The following is a 23,075-nucleotide window of genomic DNA, read 5'->3' as shown; positions in this document are numbered from 1 at the left end:
TCAGAATTGAAGTAGCTCAAAACAAACTATAAAGTGCATAAATTTAGAGAATCCACCCCAAGTGTTCACATGCATTATTTGTGTATGACCTGAGGTAGAGCATTCTGAAGTCATATTGCTCTGATCAGTCACAGTCATATACACAGTAACTTGACTCTAACATAATGATGACATTTTGGTCATCTTCAAAAATGAAGGACAACAATCAACCAAGCCTTTTTTGTTTTTTGTTTTGGTTTCTAGGAAATGGAAGGATTTTTAGAGATTGAATTAATATTCAGAAGTTTGTTAACAGTAAGCTGGAAGTTCTATGTGGTACAATGGTAGGAGAAGGGAGAATGAAATGAGGGTACAGGAAAGTTAGGAAGTAGGAAGTAGTAATCAGAGCTGGTTCATGATATATAGTGGAAAAGGGATACAGGTAGACTTTTGCCTAATCAGTCTGAATCATTGAAATTTTGAATGGAACCACAAGCCATTGTCATTAGCTTCCTATTAGCAATGACATTCCCTTGAAGAAGTGGTAGTAGGGAAAAGAGACTAAATTAGTTAATTTTTTGGTGGGGAGAGGAGGAGTGAGTAGGGAGTAGGCATTTGAGGTTCTCTGAAATCTAGTACCACTATCTTTTTCTGTTCTTATTTCATATTTCTCCACTTTGTGCACTTTCTGTTCTTACCAAGTTATATAATTCTTCATTCCCTAATAATGCACTTTGCTTTTATGCATGTATGCCTTTGATTTGACTTCTAGCTTTTGCCTTTAACATCATTTTTAACACTTTTCTTTTGCACATAAATTGAGTAATGGTTTAGGTTTAAATTTTGAATCTTTAGAGTAGCTAGTTAGTGCTGTAGCTAGAACACTGAGCTTGGAAACTGAAAGACTCATCTTCTTGAGTTCAAATCAAGTCTGACACTTACTACCTATGTGACCCTGAACAAGTCACTTAATTCTGCCTCAGTTTCCTCATTTGTAAAACGAGCTGAAGAAAAACAAATAGTGAACCATTTCAGTAATTTTGGCAAGATATATATATATATATATATATATATATATATATATATATATATATATATATATATATATATATATATATATATTATCATGAAGATTTGGGTATGACTTAACAACAGTGTCAAATTCATTTCATCAGTAAAGAATGATATTTTGAATTGTCTTATATATAATTCCCTGTTATCATTTTTAACTTTTTTGATTCTGTGTTGGTTCTGGCACTGCTGCATGTTGAAAAAAGCTAGCTATAGGTTATTCCCTGTCCTGACTTTGACAACTGTGCTCAGCTGATTATTTGAGAGACATGCCTAGTACCTTTCTCCCCGCCCCCCCCCCCTTGGTTTTTTAATTGGTGAAGCAATTGGGATTAAGTGACTTGCCCAGAGTCATATAGCCAAAAAGTATTAAGTGTCTGAGGTCAAATTTGAATTCGTGTCCTCCTGACTTTAGGGTTGGTGCTCTATCCACTGCATCACCTTGCTGCCCCCCTAGTTCCTTCTTTACAAACCTTCTTAATTACATGACATTGCTCTTTCAAACCAGTTTGTTTTCTCACCTTGGCATTCCTTGTTTAATGATCCCTAACCAACTGACTGAGATGCCTTCTACAAAACTATTGAGCTTCCTTTCCAGGTAGTAAGTGTTTTTCATTTCTTATAACCATAATATGTTGCCAAGCCAATTTCTGTGCACCAGGCCATTACTTTCATTATAATGCGTATTGTTCTTCTTCCACAGTTTACTTTTCTTACTCTTAGCTTCACCCTGCCATTCTGCGATTCCTCTTCCTTCCCTAATCATTCAGAAGGGATTGACACTATTGTGACCAAATACATACAGATACACAGGGAGACTTGTTTTGATTTTAATTTAAACTTTGTCTGGGAGTGTAACAGAACATTTTTTTGAGGTGGTTAATTACACTTCAGTGGCATCTCTCGCCAGTGGTTCTGTATCTCTTGATATCTAAAGATAAACTCAGTGTTCCAGAAAAGATCTTCATTTTAGAGCAGGTTGTGATCACAAGCTGGATTTGAAAAAAAAAATTCCTTATTGCACACTGCTATGCCTGGCTACACACAAAAAAGTAATGAATTCAAATAGCTTAAAACTGAATATTTGCCCATAAAGGAATATAGGTTCTTCTGAAATGTCTGCACTTCTCATATGTGCTCAGCCTTTAGGAATATTCAAGGATTGTATGCTTTGTTTAGATGAACATAAGGAACTGATTCTAATACCTTCTTTAGGATAGAATTTAAATGAACAAAAAGTTTCTTTTGGGATTGATAATGCATGTGTTGCATTTCTGTTGATATCTAAAGGAATTCAGGTTTGCATTGGCCCTGTGCGATACCAAGAGATTCAAGAAATAAAATGAAGTATTAAACATTGGTCTGGGATTATTTTTATCTTTTTAGATACTTCAATGTAACTAGAAAATATTAAAAGCATTTTTCTGTGTGCTAAATTGTCAATTCAATATCTCTATTCTGTATCCCTGGAATGTATTCAGAGTACATGTCAAAGTTTGCCACTAAAATGAATAGAAACCTATGATTAATTCAAGTTAATATCTATAATTTTCTGTTCAAGGACATCTCAGACAGTAAGCAGTACACACATTTATCAAAGCATATAGATAAGCTTGATCTACACAGCACAAAGCAAAGAAAGAGAATATGCATTTCTCCAATTTACATAGACAACAAGTTAACTTTGGCCCCCAAAAAATTCAGTTTGTGATCTCTGTTATCCAGTTCTCGATTTCCATACTATGTCTATTTCCATACTGTATTTTGCAACCAATATCTTGATAGAATCATGAAAAATTTTTAAAGGTCAGTGATGATTTTTTTCCATATAATTTTTAAAATTTTAGATTATAATTTCCCTCCTTTTTTTTTTTTTTTTTTTTTTTTTTCATTCAAAATGAGAGCTATCAAGGGAGATTCAGATTTTGTCCATTTCTCTGTGTGGTAAAATACAATTATTTTGTCAGTATTTATACTAACTATTGATTACCACAGATTGTTCATGAAGCTTGCACATGAATTACTAAGATGCCTACAAGATTTATTACCTAAGCTTCTCAGTTGTTTTTGTGCCCTTCAACATTGTGTCTGTATATGTGTGTGTATGTTTTCAGTGTTAAGAAGTGTATCTAAGTGCTTTACAGGGAAGTATATGGCCCCAGAGTGTTACACATGCTCTGTATTGCTTGCCTGCTTGGCACACATCACACCAAAGAGAGAGCAAACAGATGGTTTGCGTAGGTGTACTTGTCTTGGTGCCCAAATGGTTCCCTAATGCATGTCTGCCATACACTTGCCCAAGCAAGCATCTGCTTACTTTATAGAATATGTTTCATGCTTATATCTGCATGAGTAATATGTAGGTGACTTCCAAGATAGGTGGGTTGTTCACCTTTTTTAGTACAGTTTGAAGAACTATTGCATTAAAATAGAATATGAGTTCTCAGTCATTCTCTCAAAATCACTTTGGCTTAAATATTGATTGACCAAGTAATGCTTTCTTTAAGGAATGCTGAGGAATTGAAGCAATTTACTAGTTCTCTGTATTTTATTCTGTGTTTTCACATAGCAATTGAACTTATGCTACTAGCAGGAGATTCTATAGTTATTTCTGTGAGTTTTTTTTTTGCCTCAGAATTGAGAGTAGGAGAGAGCACTATGTCTATTTAAAATACTTCAAACCAAAAGATATATCTCACTTTGACTTTATACACAATATAATATGATTCACTATGCCTGGTTGCTTCTAAAATATTTAATTATAATAGAAGTTGTTAGTTGCTTTAAAAAATATTTAAGTTAGGATTTTCCCTATTTAATTCCTATTTCCCTTTTTCTTATAACTTCATGTTTTGAATGAAAATGATATTCTATATTGAGGAGGATTTTGTTTGAATTCCCCACTCACTCTTATGGTGACTGGTAGTGGTATAAGCTTTCCTGCCTTTACATATATAAGAAGTTTGGGGAGTAAACACTATAACTACCAGGTACTAATGAGTCTTGAGCTAGATTTAAGTTTTATTTTAAAAATATTATTATTTAATAATATTTTACTAATGGAAACTAAAACAATATTTTTTCACATGCAAAGAATTTCATGTGTTTCAAAGAATTTCCATAGGTCATTTGATGTAAAGTCTGTAAGCTAGCAAAATAGGTATTGCTTTTCTTATTTCTTAAATAAAGACACTGAGGCTTGAAGAAATTAAACGACTTGGTCTTTCTCACCTGGTTTTGGCAGAACCAAGACTTGGATTGAAGGTTGATAAAGAAGATAGAAATTTTAATGCTGGTGTATCATCGTATCACTGTAAACATATCAATTAATAATTTATCATTAGTACTCTTTTATACTGAGAATATTTTGATCAATAATAATGTCTAAAGTAGGTATCATATAACCAGTATAAATCAGTCTTGTTTTCAACCTGTTTCATTAACATAAAATTAAAAAAAAAAAATCTATCTTGTCTTCTCTACTCTAAATTCCATCCCACAACTCATGTTAAAGTGTTCAGAGATCACATTAATACTGATTAAATTTCAGGCCTTTTAAAGCTTTTAAGTCTTATGGTAATGAGTTATTTTATATTGTATGACACTTATTAATGCTTTTCTGTTTGCTCTCAGTTCAAACACTTGCTGCTTCTGTACAATATATAAAATTCTGTCCACCTAATAGAAACTCTATAGTGGAAATAATTATAACAGGTTATATTTATGTGGCATTTTGAAATTAGCCAAGTATTTTATTTAAAAACTCACTTGATTTTCAGAACAACCCTATGAAATAGGTGTCATAGATATCATCATTCCTGTTTTAAAGGGAAAGAAACTGAAGTTTACAGTTTAACTGGGTTGTTGCTTAAGGCTACATAGTGAGTCAGCATTAGATCCAGATCTCTTGACTACAAGTGCACTCTCTTTTATTGCACCATGTTTCAAGTAAAATTGGAAAAAAAAAAAAAAAAGTAATAATTGGTTATGTTAATGAAAGGAAAACTAAGTGATTACTGTAATTCTAACTATTTTTGCATATAAAAAAGTGAACAATTATCTGGTAGAGTACATCCTTAGGAATATTTACTTGCCTTATAAATTAAAAAAAAAAAAAAAACTATTGTATTTAATTATTTTACTTAAAATACACCATCAAAACTTTGCGAGGGGGTTGAAATACAGTTGAAAATATAGAAGGGATGAAATTAACTTGTCCATCCTTAAATTCGAGTCTTAAGATTTGTGAGTCATTAATACAATACAATATATTGAAATACAATATATGTGGAAAATGACAAATTACATTATTCATGGTTAGATTTTGAAAAAAAATAAAAAATTGTTGATTTCATTCACTCACTAAAGTCTAGGAACTCAGCCCTATAAATGATATTTATTCTCATTCTCTCTGTGTTTCTTCCTTTCTCTCAATGCTTAAGCAATTTTCTCAAAGGAACCATTTAAAATTATTTTAAATGTTTTAACTTATGTAATTAACCTGTGTAAGAAAAGGCCAGATTTTGGTTAAAGGCATTGGCTTCATCTTTAATTATGTGATTGGGAAAAACAAAGCCAGTGAGATTTTTTTTTTTTTGCTGAGGCAATTTGGATTGAGTGACTTGCCCAGAGTCACACAGCTAGGAAGTGTTAAGTGTCTGAGACCCGATTTGAATTCAGGTTGTCCTGACTTCAGGACTGGTGCCCTATCCACTGCACCACCTATCTGCTCGGAAGTATTCTTTCTAAAAATGAAAAATATCTGAGGAATATATTTTTGTTCCAATGCCATCATGAATAGACTAAATTTAAGTTTGAATTCAAAGTCAGAGAGAATATTGCATGAGCAATTAAGTTCATTATCCAAATAATGTATAGTAATAATATATAATGTTGTAAATAATAACGTGATGCTGTGTGTGTGTGTGCATGCACATGTATATATACACACACAAATAGGAGACAGAAATATAAAGTTTTTTTCAAGGAACTATACGTTAACATCATTAAAAGTTCTCTCTCTCTCTCTCTCTTTTTTTTTTTTTTTTTTTTTTGGTTCAGCTTAGTATATGTGTAAATAGTTCATCATCCATGACAGGGCACATGTATTCTGTGAATTCAATTTGAGAATCTGTGGAAAGCAATGATCTGAATCAAGAATTTTCTCCATTGATTAGATTCCTTGTTACAATTGTGATTACAATGGATGATGTAAACTGTTCAGTAGTCTCCTAATTTGCTATTCAGAGTAAAAGAAAAAAAAACAAAAACAAAACATAAAGGCCTAGCCATGAGAACTAATAAAAATGTAAAGGATACTTAACTTAGTTTTTCATAAGGGATAGTTAACTTAGTTTTTCATGTATATAGCATGTTTTTTCAGGTTATTATTTTGTCCTTTTGGGTATTAAAAAGTAAAGGTTTTACTGGTTTAGCAGAAATTGTGAAATTCTGACACATATGAACTTCCTATATTATTATTTCAACATCTGTTCTGAATCTATATTACTTGTGTGTGTGTGTGTGTGTGTGTGTGTGTGTGTGTGTGTGTGTGTGTGTGTGTGTGTGTGTAGCCCTCTTCAGGTGTTATTAGTTTTTGTCTATTAAAGGTGGATTTGATTTTTGTAACCAGACCAAAGTGATTTGGAGACAAGTATTGTGAATAATTTTGCTTACTGAACTCATTTTTGTTTGGAAACAAAACAAAATTGATTTTGCCTATAGATTGATGTGAGTAATAGTGATTTTTTTTAAGATTATGCATGACTATAGAGCAACAAAGCCTAATTTCTTTTGAGATATATAATTAAGTTCTAAATATAGTTCCAAAAGAGGAGCCCTCCAATTAAAATATTGTTGGGAAAGGAAGAAATAACATTCAAGTTCTCTTTTGTTTAATAAAATTCAGGCTCCTCTATTACTTCATATTAAGTATAGAATCTGGATTCATGGGGAAAGGAGAAGGCATGAACTCACTATCTCCACCTCATGGTGTCTTTTAAGAAGCACGTAAAGCACAATCTTACCTTCTTTCCCACTTCCTGGAAACTGATTGTGCTCTTTTCCCCAAAATAACTTATATTTATTTAATCCATATTTATGCCAGATATATTCTTATGTATCCTTGCTGTCTTCTTCCTTAGAATATATCGTCCTTTTGAGTAGGGATTGTTTCATTCTTTGCATTTGCATCTCTAGCATCTAGCAGAGGTCCAGGCTTATGGTAGGCAGAAAATAAATAATTATTGATTGTGTGATTGCTATATCTTGCATATAATTTAACATATGCACATATATCAGAGTAATGTCCATCAGTGATTAGCAAATTATTTAAAAAATAGAATCAGAATTGGAAAGTACACTCTTGTTATGCCTGTCATTGGCATGTCTTTCTCTTCCTGATGAACAAAATGTTACTATTATTTAAAGCAATAAATAGAATAAAATTAGAATAAAATAATAATTATAAACAAAATGTATTTATTTATCATGCTTTAGCATCTATTTTTCTTGATACTTTTGTCTAAACTTAGCCCTTCCTCCTTCCCTTCCCAAAATGCTGTCACTGATAAAAAGAATAAAAAAGGACCCATATGGTCCTCTCCCTTTTACCTTGCAAAGAAAAAAAAAATAGATTAATTTACTTAATTGTTCTCTGGTTCAAATGTCTTGATTATTATAATTATAGAATTCAGATTCAGTTTTTAGTATTGTTCTTTTAATTTACATTTCTTTAATCATTTTGTATAATTTTTATTGTTCTGTCAACTTTATAAAATTCATATATAAAATTTCAAAGGTCTCTTTATTCATCTTATTCATATTTTATATCACAACAATATTCCATCATATTCATAGGATAGATTTTGCTTAGCTATTACACAGACTATGATTATACATATTATTTCCAGTTCTTTGCTACAATTTTAAATGCTACTGTGATTTTGATTTCTGTAGGATCTTTCTGTCTGATTTCCTGGGGTTTATATGATTGGTCATGTAATATAGGGGTTAAATTCTATGGGTATTTTAATCAACTTTTAAGGATAGTTCTAATTTGCCTCTTATAAGAGCAATCCATATTTCTACCAACAATATATTATTATTCCTATCTTTTGTCATATTTGCCAATATGAGATCAGACCTCAACATTGTTTTGATTTGCAGTTTTCTTACTATTAGTGATTTGAAGAAATATTCCATGTGCTTTTGAATATTTATATATTTCATTAGAAATTTGTTTCTTTTCCTTTGACTCTGTCCATTGCAAAATGGAAGCTGTGTGTAAATAGCTCCTGATAGGACATAGAATTAAGTATAGAAAAATAATACCCATATGATTGAGTCTTGATCCTGAGTCTGCCCCTGTCAGTTGTGAGGTTTTAAACAAGTCATTTATCTTTTAGTGCTTCATTTTCTTCATCTGATACATTTGGGCATAATGCCAGTTAAGTCTCACAAGCTTGTTTTGAGAGTCAAATGATATGTTTATATCAAGATGCTTTGTCATATATAAAATGATGTATAAATAAGAGACCTGTTTAATGAAAGTTGTAAATGATATAAATAAACCAAAAGGTTAATGTGAGAAATGTATACATTGGAACAAATATGGCCTACAATATGATTACTATTCTACTATCAACTACTTCGGATGTTCTTTATCTAAGATGTATTGTTGAAAATTTTAATAATTATGATGTCAGAATTCATATTATTCAAGATATATTTTAGACACATATGCCTTGTGGGAGATAGTATGGTACAGTAGAAAAGCCCTAAAAGCTGGATTTGCATCTATGCTTTACCCCTTGCCACCTTATGTGGTTTTGGGCAAATTACAACATCTCTGGATTTTATCTTTAAAATCTTTAAAGTGAATCTTTAAAATGAGGAAATTAAAACAGATTCTTTGAGAATCAGTCAACAGCAGAACAAAATAAAAACAAAAAACAAAAAAATCTCTTAAGCTTTATATATTTTCCATATGCAGAAACATAATGAAATCATAGAGATTTTCTTTAGTTATAAGATTGTCAGTGACATTAGGTTTTCAAAGACACTGGTTAAATTGGAATGCTTGTTAATCTCTTAGTTAATATTCTCATCTTAAGACTCTTTCTAGATCAGAACTTCATTTATTAGTCTAACTTGGAAGTAACCTCTGTGTAAGTTTTATTTATTCTTTGTCTATATTAAGTTTTGAATGCTGAATCTGTGTTTAATTAATGTGATTCTTGAAAATGACATGATTTCAACATCTGCATTATTTATGCTGAAAGCCATAAGCACGTGGCATGCCAATAAATCATTGGAACAAAATGAGTTTCACATTTATGAAAGGCACTAATTAAAGTGAGTTTTGTTTTTTTTTTTACTTGTCCTGTATCCCAGACACAAATAAACTATATAGTATCTGAAGAATTAGATGAAGGAAATCAAATTAATCTGCTAAAATATTATTATCGAATTTTTAAAGTGTAATGTATCACAATTTAAAGATAAGTAGGAATCAATTAAAGGATACTGGGTTTATTGCCAGTCTAAAAAGGATGGAACATAGAAAGATACGTAATTAGAATTATTGCTAGTCTTATTAAACGATCATTACAAAACAAACTTTTAAGTAAGCAATTTTATCAGAAAATAACTAGAGAAGACCCAAGGAGAAACTTAACTAAAATAAAACAAATCCAAATGACATAGAATCAAAGATGCCAGGCAAAGGAAATGTGATACAAAGAAATTGCAGACATATGTTTGTGTGTGTGTGTGTATGAAATTTAGGGAAATATTTAAAATAAAATACAGAAGTATGAAGGGAAATTAATTGTTGATGCATACAAAAAGAAATCATTTCTTGGCAAGTGGAAAAAAAGTTTAATCCTGATTATTCTATCTAGATGAAAACTATAGGATTAGCAGGATAAAATGTGTACCTTGAGCAAGAAAAAGCTATAGACTTGCTTGGTTAAGTGAATGCTAAAACCATCTGAGAGCTCAGAAGAGAATAATGATTGTATGATCTGTGCATTGAGGCTGGGCTTCAGGCAGAAAGCTAAGTTTTTCCAACTGACTGAAAACTGTAGCAAATTTAGTTTTTATTCATTGAAATGGAACTTCCTGGTTGGATGGATAGAATGTATCTCATGGCCATCAGAAATGCTCAGATGCTGATTTACTACTTTGGGAAAGTTACACACCTGTATTCCCATTCCCTCAATCCCTCATATATAAAATTAGTATTAATAATGTCAGCTTTACCTCCTTCATAGGGTTAGTGTGAAGATGAAAAAGTTACAGTGTAAACCTGTAGAATTTGCTGTCATTACCTGTCTCTGAATTAGCAATACTTACATATATATATATATATATATATATATATATATTTTTTTTTTTTTTTTCTTTGCTGAGGCAATTAGGGTTAAGTGACTTGCCCAGGGTCACACAGATAGGAAGATAGGAAGTGTTAAGTGTCTGAGGACAGATTTGAACTCAGGTCCTCCTTACTTCAGGGCTGGTGCTCTATCCACTGCCCTACCTAGCTGCCCCTACAATACAGATCTTATTAATATAAGCCTCTATCACATCTGGTTGAGGTTGTTATTATTCATTTAATTCATGACTCGATTTGGAATCTTCTTGGCAAAGATACTGGAGTGATTTATCATTTCCTTCTTCAGCTCATTTTATAGATGAGGAATCTGAGGCAAATAGGGTTAAGTGATTTAGCCAGGGTCACACAGCTATGAAATATATGAGGTCAGATTTGAACTGAGAGGAAGATGAATGACTCCTCCTAAATCCAATCCCAGATCTCTATCCATTATGCTACTTAGCTGGTCCCAGTTAGAACTAGTTAGTAGTGTCAAGTCTCAAGAATAGTTTTAGCAACTTCAAGAAAAAAAAATCTTGCTTAAGTTGTAAAGGGTTAAGAAATCTTGCTTACTACATGTCTAGTAATTTTCAGAATTTAAAATTACTTGATGCTTGTTTTTCTCCCATCCTCCAAATAAGCAATACAATTTGTATAAGAAAATATCTTTTTTTTTTTTTTTTTTTTTTTTTGTAGCAAGATAATCTGGCTCAATTCAGATAAATAGAATTAGATTGGAACATATATCACATTGTTACATGTTGTGCATGTGTGAACTTATGAAAAATGACAATGGTTGACAAAACCACTATGAACAAACATTTTCCTTCTTTTTTTAAAATTTAATTGTTTTATTTAATTAATTTTTACAAAAATTTTATGCATAGGTAATTTTCCAGCATTGACAATTGCAAAACTTTTTGTTTTAACTTTTCCCCTGCTTCCCCCTATCCCTTCCCCCAGATGGAAGGTTGACTACTACATGTTAAATATGTTAAAGTATAAATTAAATACAATATCTGTACACATGTCCATACAGTTATTTTGGTGTACAAAAAGAATCGGACTTTGAAATAGTGTAAAATTAGCCTATGAAGGAAATCAAAAATGTAGGCAGACAAAAATAGAGGAATTGGGAATTCTGTGTAGTGGTTCATAGTCAACTCCCAGAGTTCTTTCACTGGGTGTAGCTGGTTCAGTTCATTACTGCTCTATTGGAGATGATTTGGTTCATCTTATTGTTGGTGAGGGCCTCATCCATCAGAATTCATCATCATATAGTATTGTTGTTGAAATATATAATGGTCTCCTGGTCCTGCTCATTTCACTCAGCATCAGTTCATGTAAGTCTCTACAGGCCTTTCTGAAATCCTCCTGTTGATAATTTCTTAAAGAACAATCATATTCCATAATATTCATATACTACAATTTATTCAGCCATTCTCCAATTGATGGGCATCCACTCAGTTTCCAGTTTCTGGACACTAACAAAGAGGGCTGCCAAAAACATTCTTGCACATACAGGTCTCTTTCCCTTCTTTAAAATCTCTTTGGGATATAATCCCAGTAGAAACGATGCTGGATCAAAGGATATGCACAGTTTGATAACTCTTTGAGCATAGTTCCAAATTGCTCTCCAGAATGGCTGGATATATTCACAATTCCACCAACCATGTATCAGTGTCCCAGTGTTCCCATATCCTCTCCAACAGTCTCTTATCTTTCCCTGTCATTCTAGCCAATCTGACAGGTGTGTAGTGGTATCTCAGAGTTGTCTTAATTTGCATTTATCTTATTTAATAATGACTTGGAGCATCTTTTCATGTGGCTAGAAGTAGTTTTAATTTCTTCATCTGAGAATTGTCGAACAAACATTTTCTATATACCTCATCATACAGTCCTAGGGAAGAGACCCAAAGCAAAGGCATTATGGTGTCAATATCCTGTGCTTTCCAGACTTTCCCTAATTTCAAACTAAATTTGGCTTTTATTTTTATATGGTTTTCTTACATCAAGTAAGCATTGCTCAACAGAGTTCTGTTGATAGTGCTCTAACTCTTTCTCTTACTGTGAATAAAATTTCATTCATTCACATAGAAAGCACTTATTAAATATTTATTGATTGATTGATTCACACATCACTTTTCCCCATACATGGACTTCTTCCTGAAAACCCCATAGAACTATAATCAATCACTTTTCTCACATAGTGTCAACACATATGGTGAAAACTTAATCTGAATTTCAACAGGTAACATAGGTAGGTAGGTGAGAAAATTAAATTAAAGGAACTCCATTTTGTCTGTAGTTCTTGTAATATGCTTTTAGAATTGAAAGTTTGGAAAAGAGATGTTTGAGAAAGATTTTTTATTTCATTGAGAGAAGTATATGAGAAATTATGAGGGTTATTTTTTATGACAAACTTAGAAATTTTTCTGCAGCATGCAATTGAAGATAGCATATTAAAGTCTGTCCTTAAAGGCCTATTAGAAGAGCATATTCTAATCCTTAGATAATGAATATACATATATAACTTTTACATATATGAACCTATCTCCCCTCACAGTAACTTATATTATTGAAAGATTCACTAATTAAACTTGAGTATTCTAACTCTTTGACTAGTACTCTTTCCAAGTTGCCTTGAAACTGTATAGAAGGCTTAGAATATTTATCAATTCATTCTTTTCTTACTAGTGGTCATGTACATTTTATAAAAATTTAACACTTTGCTAAATTAACATAATGCTATTAGGATAATGAATGAGAAAATGTGTTTCATTCTGCAGTCAGAAAATGTGTTTCAATCTGCAGTCAGGAGAAATAAGCAATTTATGTATTTAGCAAAATATTAAAAAATATTGTTTATTTAGCTATTGAATCATCATACTATGAGGTATTGTGCTAGTAGCAATAGCTTGTTCAGAATCAGCATAGTTCAGGTATACTATTAACCTTGAAAAAAGACTTTAAAGAAAGTGGGGAAAAAAAGAAATGGATGAACTTTTTTTTTTTTTTTACTTTGTTATTTAAATAAAAATTTTCTAACCAAAAGATAGTATCAGACATTTTTGTACATTTTTTTTAATCATTAAGAATTTATTTATTTATTTTTTCCCTCCAATCTTTCCTTATGCACAGGAATGGAGGGAGGAAGGGAGGGCAGGATTTTTAATACTCAAGTAAATGGATGGAATGTCTGTAAAATAATACCTCAGTCAATTGTCTTTTATTTTATTTTATTTTTTGCAGCTTTCCTACCCTTCCTTTTTCCCTTCTTTTCCCTTCCTTTCTTCCTTCCTTTCCTTTTTTTTTTTTTATTTTAATTTTAATTTTTTTTATTTTTTTTCCTGAGGCTGGGATTAAGTGACTTGCCCAGGGTCACACAGCTAGGAAGTGTTAAGTGTCTGAGATCAGATTTGAATTCGGGTCCTCCTGAATTCAAGTCTGGTGCTCTATCCACTACGCCACCTAGCTGCCCCCCATCCTTTCCTTACAACAACCTATAAGATCATACATAGAGAATGAGTTTTTGTACAATAGCATATTATATTCTAGATATTATAGTCTAGATAATAGGTATCCTTTATCCATCTCTTTTTTTTCCCATTTTAGGTAATAAGATCAAACTTCTTTGAGGATTATTATTCTTGTTTGTGAGATAACATGTTACAATGGATTAAAGTTTGGTCTTAGAATAAGAAATATCTGTGTTGAATTTCTTCCTTTGACACATACTAGTTGTGTGACTATAAGCAAGTTACTTTAACCTCATTTATGATAGCTTCTAGCTGTGTTTTACTAGGAGTGATTTGAAGGTACAAAATATTCATGAAATTCTTCAGTAAATAAATTTCTTTATTAATATATGTGTATATACAAACATATACACATATATACCCACATAATGCTTGCATATATGTATGTATACCCACAAACATACATATTTACTAGTTTTTGTTTACTCTGTATATTTGTATACAGTGAACATGTAAACTCTAATATATGTGTATATATACACATACATACAAACATACACACAATCTTTTCATGAAGCCTTTGGGCTTTTTTTTTAACTTTCATATTCCACTGTTCACTCTGTGTTTTTTATGTGTGTGTGTGTGTGTGTGTTTTCTCTGGGACTTTGTCCATCACATCCTGCCACTATTTTATTATGTTTGTAGATGAACAGAATTACTGTAAAAGCAAATATAATTTGAATTCCTCCCAAATTTTGCCCCTTGTTTTTTGAATATTTCCCCAGCTCTCTAACTATATCATATGCTTCTCTTTGGGCTTAATTTTTAAGTGTGGTACATAGATTTAATTAGATGGCATATTACCAAATGACTATTACCTGCTTAGTATAATGTTTGTGAATTATCTGTATATCAAGTTTATGGAGTTCTTGTACATATTAATGTATTAATCCATTAATTTTATAAATATATTAATAAAATATCTTAGAGTTATTTTATTAAATTGTCTTCAGAGGCTTAGTACTTGTGCTTTCAAATATTAACACTTATGAGTGTCTCTGGATACTACAGAAAAAGAGAATTCAATTCAACTTAATAAACAATTATTAATTGCCTACTATGTGCAATGATTTAACCAAGTCACTGAGCTAAGCTCAAGATGCTTTAAGACACATGAGAAATAAGAGAATAAATGTAAAAATGTGATACAGACAAATGAAGGATCTAGAGAAATGTGGAGATGTGGAGGAGAAAATACTTTTAATTTTGAGAATCTTTACAAGCTTGAAAGAGCAGGGTTTTAGCGGACATTTAAAAGAACATATTTCCTTAGGATAGAGGAGAGGCTGAAATGAGATGGGGACAAGAGCTAACAGCTCTTTCAGTTCATTTTTATCTGGAATTTGATACATAGAGAGGACTAAAGTTCAAAAACAGTGGAAAAGTAAGTTGTAGCCAGGTTATACTGCTCCAAGGAGGCCAAGTTTAAGAATTTATCCCTTATCCAGTATAGTGTTTATATTTTTGAGGCATCTAGGTAGTTCAGTAGATAGTGTTGTACTTGAAGTCAGAATGACCTGACTTTAAATTCAGTCTCTGACATTTAATAGATGGTGACCCTGGGCAAATAAATTGACATCTCTTTGTCTTAGTTTCCTCATCTATAAAATAGGGACAATAATAAAATTCATTTCACAAGGTTATTATGATGATAAAAGAAGATAAGATTTGTAAGGTTCTTTGAAAAATTTAAAAGCACTTTATAAATACTATTATAATGATATATATTATATGTACATAAAACTATTGTAGTTATAATTGCAATTATCCTATAGAGTTATTGTAGTCTTAAAAGTGTATGATATGGTCATACTTGAGCTTTACAAAGAGTATTTTGGCAGTCAGGTTAAAGATGACTTGACAAAAGGAGTCAGTCATTAAGGACAAGGAGAATAATTTGGAGACAAGTATAATAGGCAGAAGGTGGTGATGTCCTGAAGAAAAACTAATCATGTTTTAGGGATGGCCAAGCATATGCCCAGCTATCTGAGTATCTAGATCACAATTAACACAGTGCTTATTTCCTTCAGTTCTCTAAAAGCATAAACCACTGCACTTCATATCACTAGAAAAAAGGAAATGTTTCAGTGTTACAGAGTATAGATCAAATAATCAAATTGTAAATATCTTCAAATAGTTGTCCTGTTGCAAAGAGTTAGTGGATAAAATGGCAGAAATATTTTTTTTCACATAATTTTAAGTTGCTTTTGTTCATTTTGCTAGGGAGAGAGCAGATAAAAAATATGTTGTCCTTTCAGGAATTCATGTAGTTTTTATGTTTTGCTTCATATTACTGATTAGGTAATTGGAGAGAGAGGGGAGGGAGAAAAGGTTAATTGCAACTATCCTTATCCTCTTCAATAGAAAGGATTAGATATTAGATAATATCATCCTCACTCATCCAGATGCATCAGTCCTTTTAGGTAGAAATCTCTATATTCTCAGATAAACTTTTCAAGCCTTAGTTCCATCTGTGCTTCCAAAACAATGTTTTGTTTACTTTTTTTTCAGTCATATCTGATTCTTTGTGATGCCATTTGGAGATTTTTTTTTTTCCACAATGATAGTGATAGTGAGATAGTTTTTCATTTCCTTCTCCATCTGATTTTAAAGACAAGGAACTGAGGCAGATAGGGTTATATAATTTGCTCAAGTTCACATAGTTAATGTCTGAGCACAAATTTGAATTCAGAAGGAGAAGTCTTATTGACTCCAGGCCTGACACTTTATCCACTGTGCCACTTACTAGCCAGAACAGGACTGACTCCTTATTGTACAATATTTTTTGCTTTCCTCATCTGTGTTTACCTTTTTATTAAAGTCATTGAATATCAGAAATTATGTAGATTTAATTTTGAAGGTCTTATCATTTCCTTTTCAGGTTTTTCTTTGCAACAAATGTTGCCAAATAAGAAACAATGAAACCTATGATTGTTTTGGCATGTATTTATCAATGGCACTTCAAAATAAGACATCCAAATATCACATGTCATGTCCTGTATTTACCTCTCCAAGGAAAACTTTTGAGCTGTGCAGCTCCTTTTTTATGGTCTCATTTATCACCAAAATGTCAACATTAATTCAGTTAAGGCCCTCTAGTACTATGTTCATTCATTGTCCATTGAATAAAGATCACACATTTGGAACACCAGCAATTAAGTTACAGTTTGTATTGTCTAAAAACTTGTAACTTTTCTCTTCTCTGTTTTTGAGAGGATTAAATGTGTGTATTTTGTTCTCTGCTGTGAATTTTTTACTGTGTTCTTTTTTCCCCTTTCTCCTTCCTCCCCCAAGAAGGATGGAATTGAGCTCAGAGCTATATAGATATATAGATATGTGTACACACATACATTTTTGTGTATATACATACATACATACATATAAATAAACACAAATATATAAAAAGACACCAAAATAGTTTTTGCTCCTAAAGAACTTAGAATCTGCAGGGGAAGACAACAAAAAAGGCAACTTTATACAGATTAAATATGAAATAGTTAACAAAGAGGTCACTTGAGTTAAAAGGAATTGAGAAAGGCTACTAGGCAAGAGAGGGCATTCTAGGCAAGGGAGGGATACTCAGAAAGTTGATAATGTAATAGAAAAGAGACCTGTATTACTACATGAAAGAATTCATGCTGGGGGGAGTGAGATGTATGAAAAATGAAAAGGTAGGAGTGAGTTAAATCATAAAGGAATTTAAATGCTAAGAAGAATAATTTGTATTAGATTCTGGAGATGATTGGCAGCTGCTAGGGATGGTCAGTCTCGTGCTTTAGGAAAATCACTTCCTTGGCTGAATAGAAGATGGATTGGAATAGGGAAAGATTTGAGTCAGGCTGACTTGTAAGCAATCTATATATTAGTGTAAGCATGAGATGATAATCAAACATCACAAACCTAGTTTGTGAGTCAAAATAACTAGGAAGATAGTGTTGCTTTAGAAAATTATAGGAAAATTAGGAGACATTGAAGGTTTAGGGGAAAAGATAATCAGTTCAATTGGGGGGCACCAAGTTTAAAATATGTATTGGGAAACTAGTTCAAGATGTCTAAAGGGCAATTGGAAATGCAAGAGTTTAATATTTTTCTTTTTATTCCAGAGGGTGCCTTATATAAATTGAATGATGGAATATCTCTTACCTAATCAGGTTTGTTGTGATTTTCTTTCAAAGTGTATTGAAATGATGCAAATATGAAAGAACCAAATTATTTCTTTTACATGGAATACACCGTGTCAATTTTTGAAATTTATGGGAGATTTAGCAGCTATAAATTTATAAACATGTTCTTTAGAAGATTGACTTCTAAGAAATTTTACATGAATCCAAGTCTTTCCTTCTGCCCTCAGCTATAGAAAAAAGAGAAAAAGTAGCAAAACACAAAGCCAATAAAGCACAGTAAAACGGCAAAGTTTAATGGTATTACTAAAGAAAAAAATTGTTAGTTAGAATTTCCATAGTTGATTTTTAATGTATAACATTTCTGACATTATTAATATGGTCCTGTTGAATATAGTTTCCCAGCCCATTACTTAATAGACTTCTATGACAATTAGTCATTGTAATTACTCTGATTGTTTTATATCTGACAGTTTACAACTCTTATTCATCACATTATGGTTCCATCATTTCCTCTCATGCAGTGTAACAGAGACTAGGTTCACAGTTAGAATATTTTCCCATCTCGAAGGAAATTTTAGCTAAAGGGTGCAACAAAAACAAAGAAGAGGGGGAAAAGGAGAATAAAAATAAAAAAGTCTTACCCCAAATGATGCTCTTTAGAAATCAATTTCTCTTTATTAATGTTCTTTACTAGCAAGCTTCTACTAGGAAATCGTTATTAGCTCTGGTACTGCTGCAAGGTGATTTGGATAGTTCAGACTGAAATAGAATAATACATCTAATCTCTGTATCTGTAATTTGACAAAATATGTATTCACAAGAAGCATATCACTGTAAATATCAGGGTGGATAATACATGAGATTGTGTTCTGTTTTATAATTAAGCGATATTAATTGATTTTTTTGCACAGCAATATAAGGTAAATTACTGTTTGTATAATCAGGGCCATCAGAGCCATCACCATAGTATATTCCCTTTTAAAGAAGTACCCCTAAGCTGACAGCTACTTCTATGGGTAGTATATAATTTTAGTATCCTCTTCTCATCTATTTTTTTGCCTGTTCTTGAATTGGAGTAATTAGAATTTAATACTTATTACTAAGTTGAAGTAATTGACCAAATAAGAATGAGTTTTAATAGAAATTTTGATTCCAAATTATAAGTGACCAGAAACACACACACACACACACACACACACACACACACACACACACACACACACACACACATATATATATGTATATGTTAATGTTTTTCATTATAAAGACATTATTTACACTTTGTTGTTGTATTTTTAAGTTGTAATAAAATTATTGGAAACACAAAATGATATTTTAAAAAATCACATAAGTATCACAGACCTATGTAAAACATGCTTAAGGCAAGCATTATGTATAAAACACTAATGACTTTCACAAGGTGGGAAAACTTAACATTAATTCAGGATTAGTTTATTTGCATGTTTATATTGTGAATTTCTGCTGTATCATGACAATGTACTTCCTTACTTTGTCTTGTTTACCTAGGGAAGAATAACAATGTCTTTGCCTTTGGGAATTAATTAAAAAATGGGCCTTGCTGGAATTTAGAAGTTCTAGGAAAGTTAGCCATTTTTGTTGTTTTTTCTTACCAATCTTCAATCATAATGCTCATGCTGTCAAATAATGGATAGCAGAATTGAGTTGAAACATCAGGTAACTATTTTAGGAGGAAATATTCACATTATAGAATCAATAAGTAAATAAGTAATTAAGTAAAATAACGCTTTAGGTAAAATAACATGCAATGTATTGAAATGATTGGAGAAAAATAACAACACATTATATTTAATGAATTTGACTGAAGTATTATTGTTAAAAAATAAGAAGAAAATTAAGTTCAAATTAGAATAATTTTTTATTATACACTTACCAAGGCACTATGATACAGCAACCCCAGTATTCTCTCCAATCCAACATTCCACCAGTCTACTTCCAGCCACACCCTAGCAGCTATTGCCTTGGGAAGCAATCCTTATGGAGATAACCTAGAAACTGCTCCTTCAAGTACTAGAGCCTTGCCTATCCAACAAAGGCACATATTAATGATCAGTGCATGGCCCTCCCTAACTTAAATCCAATTCACTTGCATGTCATGGCATCACCTGCCTGATAAGTTCCTCTTTGAGAATGAAGGACAAACAATAATAATGATAAAAAAAATAAAATTCTTGTCATCAAAGTTCTTGGTAGTATCAAATGTTTCAAAATTAAAGATGCATATGATTAGCTGTAGAAATATCCTCATTAGCTATATGACCATCTTCTTTGGCACTGTACCATAAAGACCATCTAATTTGAAGTTAAAACCTTTGTGTTGTCTCATCTTAGTTCTTTGAAAGCAGGGGCTATCTCCTTTTTTTAACTGGTATCCCTAGTACTAGCATAGTTTTTTATACACATTAAGAGCTTAATAAACTATTTTTCATTCATCTTTACATTCATAGTCATCATGAATCAAGCATGACTTGATGGTACAACAGATGTATTTCTACTCATCAAGAACAAATTGGCAATATCACAATGAAAACAAAACAAATATATGTGTGCGCGCACACACACACATATACATACATATATATATATATATATATGTATATATATATACATATATATATATATATACACACAGATATAAAGATACATATATACATATATATATATATATATATATATATATATATATATATATATATATATATATATATATATATATATATATATATATATATATATATATACACACAGATATAAAGATACATACAGAGAGAAAACCACAACCAAAAAATTAAGGAAGAAGGCAAATTTAACTGAGTAACTATTTCTGTTAGCTTTCATCCAAATTTGCTTTCTTTCCCTTTCCTAGAGAGAAAGGTCTATATCAGTAGTCCTCAAACTTTTTAAATAGGGGGCCAGTTTACTGTCCCTCAGATTGTTGGAGGGCGGGATTATAGTAAAAACAAAAACTCACCTTCTCTCTCCGCCCCTCAACCCATTTGCCATAACCCAGCAGGCAGCATAAACATACTCAGCAGGCCACATTTGGCCAGTGGCCGCAGTTCTCAATACATTCATTGTGATATTGCATTTACTGTTATTCTTGGGACCAACTACTTTGTTTCAGCATTTGGTAAAAAATTCAAATATTTGCTGGCTGAAAATATTTTAGGGCTCTTTTGGTATTATTTTGTTAGGGTTTCAGTTAATCTAATTTCATTGAAGAAATGTTCATAGCAATAATAGTGAACTTAAGGTCATTTTTCAAATTTTAGACTCAACTGTTTAAAGAGATTAATCGCAATTGTTTCAGTTGTACATGCCATCATTTCTTTTTTTCCTACTATTTGCTAGATTTTTACATTTGCTTTAATTGTTTGAGATTACACTATATACAAATAGTTGATGATAAACCAATTGATATATACCACTATTTCCTTTCCATTATAAAAGTTGTCATTCATTTTTATGTTGTTCAGTGCTTGTTACAAACAATGTGTTCAACACTCTTCTTGAAAAAATGAAGCAGAAGCATGACATTTTTGATGGTCTCCTAATCGTTCCTTTCTTTTATTTCATCTTGTAATACTTTACCCCAGCAAAATGTATAGCGCTCTCTCTTCCTCTCTCCCTTTTTTCCCTCTCTTCTCTCCCTTCTTTTCTCTCTCTCTCTCTCTCTCTCTCTCTCTCTCTCTCTCTCTCTCTCTCTCTCTCTCTCTCTCTCTGCCATCAACATCATTGACTATCCTAATAAATGTTCAGTTATTTTGGGAAATGATATGAAGCCTTTTATAGACTTTCTCCACTTCTTTAAAAAATGTTGGTACCTGAATTGCAATTATTTCTTTGGCGCTCTGTTTAAAACAATAACAGAAACAATAATAACTATTTCTATTATTTCTATTATTCTTACTATGATTCAGGCATTCTGAGTACTTTACAAATATTATCTCAATTTTATAAATATTATCTCAATTGGTCCTATATTAGTATAACCCTGTGAGATAGGTGCCTGTATGATCCCCAATGAATCCCTATTGCCCCATTGAGGCAGAGGTTGAGTGAATTGTCCCGAGTCACAACTCTGAGGCTGGATTTGAATTCAGATCTTCTGACTACAGTCTCAATGCTCTATCCACTTTGCCACTTAGCTGCCCATCTTGTTTCCATGTAAGCATCATTAGCATATCAAGGCCATTAGCAAATGGCAAAACATCCCATAAAAAAGGTATATCTTGGTAGTTTTGGAGTTTTTTTTTTTTTTGTTTTTTTTTTTTTTTTAGCCAACCAATTAAATTTCCCCTTATAAACTTCTGTAGTGAACTGTCATCTACCCTTCTATATAGTTCTGTCATTGGCTAAAAGTATTTTTCTTTTTCTTTTTATGGGTGGAAAAAGTTAAGGCCTAAAAAGGTGATATAACTTGCTGATTATGACATATCTGTTATGTCAAGAGTCAGAATATTTACTAAATTTCCGTACTTCCTGTCTAGTTATTTTTATGCTTCTCAGTTCATTAGTGAATGTATATTAAAGATCCCCCATTAAGGAAAGTAATCATTTATATTTATTATTTATGAAGTATATGGTTTTTTGAAACCTTTACCTCTTTGTCCACCATTCTACCAGTGTCATTCCTTAAGCAGAAATTCACCTAAGACAGAATTATATTACTTCCTTATTTAAGCCATAGGTTAACCTTCTGGCCAACCTTCTGGTGGTGAACATTGCCAATATTTAGCAGACAACCTCAAAGAGAAAATGTAGTCAAATCTGGAATCCTTTCAAAAACTGGAGCTTGTTTCTTCTAGATCCTCATTATTTCCCCCCATACCAAGATAAGGCATTACAATAGTATCTTTGTGGATTAATATGAAAAATATTTTTTTTTATTTTTCATTTAGGAAATTTCATGTTTACTGAAAGTGCAGTAGGCAGTATCTGTGAAAC

At 31.8% G+C, this 23,075-nt stretch overlaps 1 protein-coding gene across 1 annotated transcript in view; it reads left to right on the top strand.

Moving 5' to 3' along the window:
- The window catches only part of CDH7 (cadherin 7), a 218,789-nt gene that overhangs the window by 33,514 nt on the left and 162,200 nt on the right, over nucleotides 1–23,075 (top strand). The gene's annotated exons all lie outside the window — the stretch shown is intronic.

The sequence above is a fragment of the Sminthopsis crassicaudata genome, chromosome 1 (assembly GCF_048593235.1).
Source record: "Sminthopsis crassicaudata isolate SCR6 chromosome 1, ASM4859323v1, whole genome shotgun sequence".
Classification (NCBI taxonomy): domain Eukaryota; kingdom Metazoa; phylum Chordata; class Mammalia; order Dasyuromorphia; family Dasyuridae; genus Sminthopsis; species Sminthopsis crassicaudata.
Note: the sequence above shows the minus strand (reverse complement) of the source record. Positions and strands in the feature narration are given on the sequence as shown.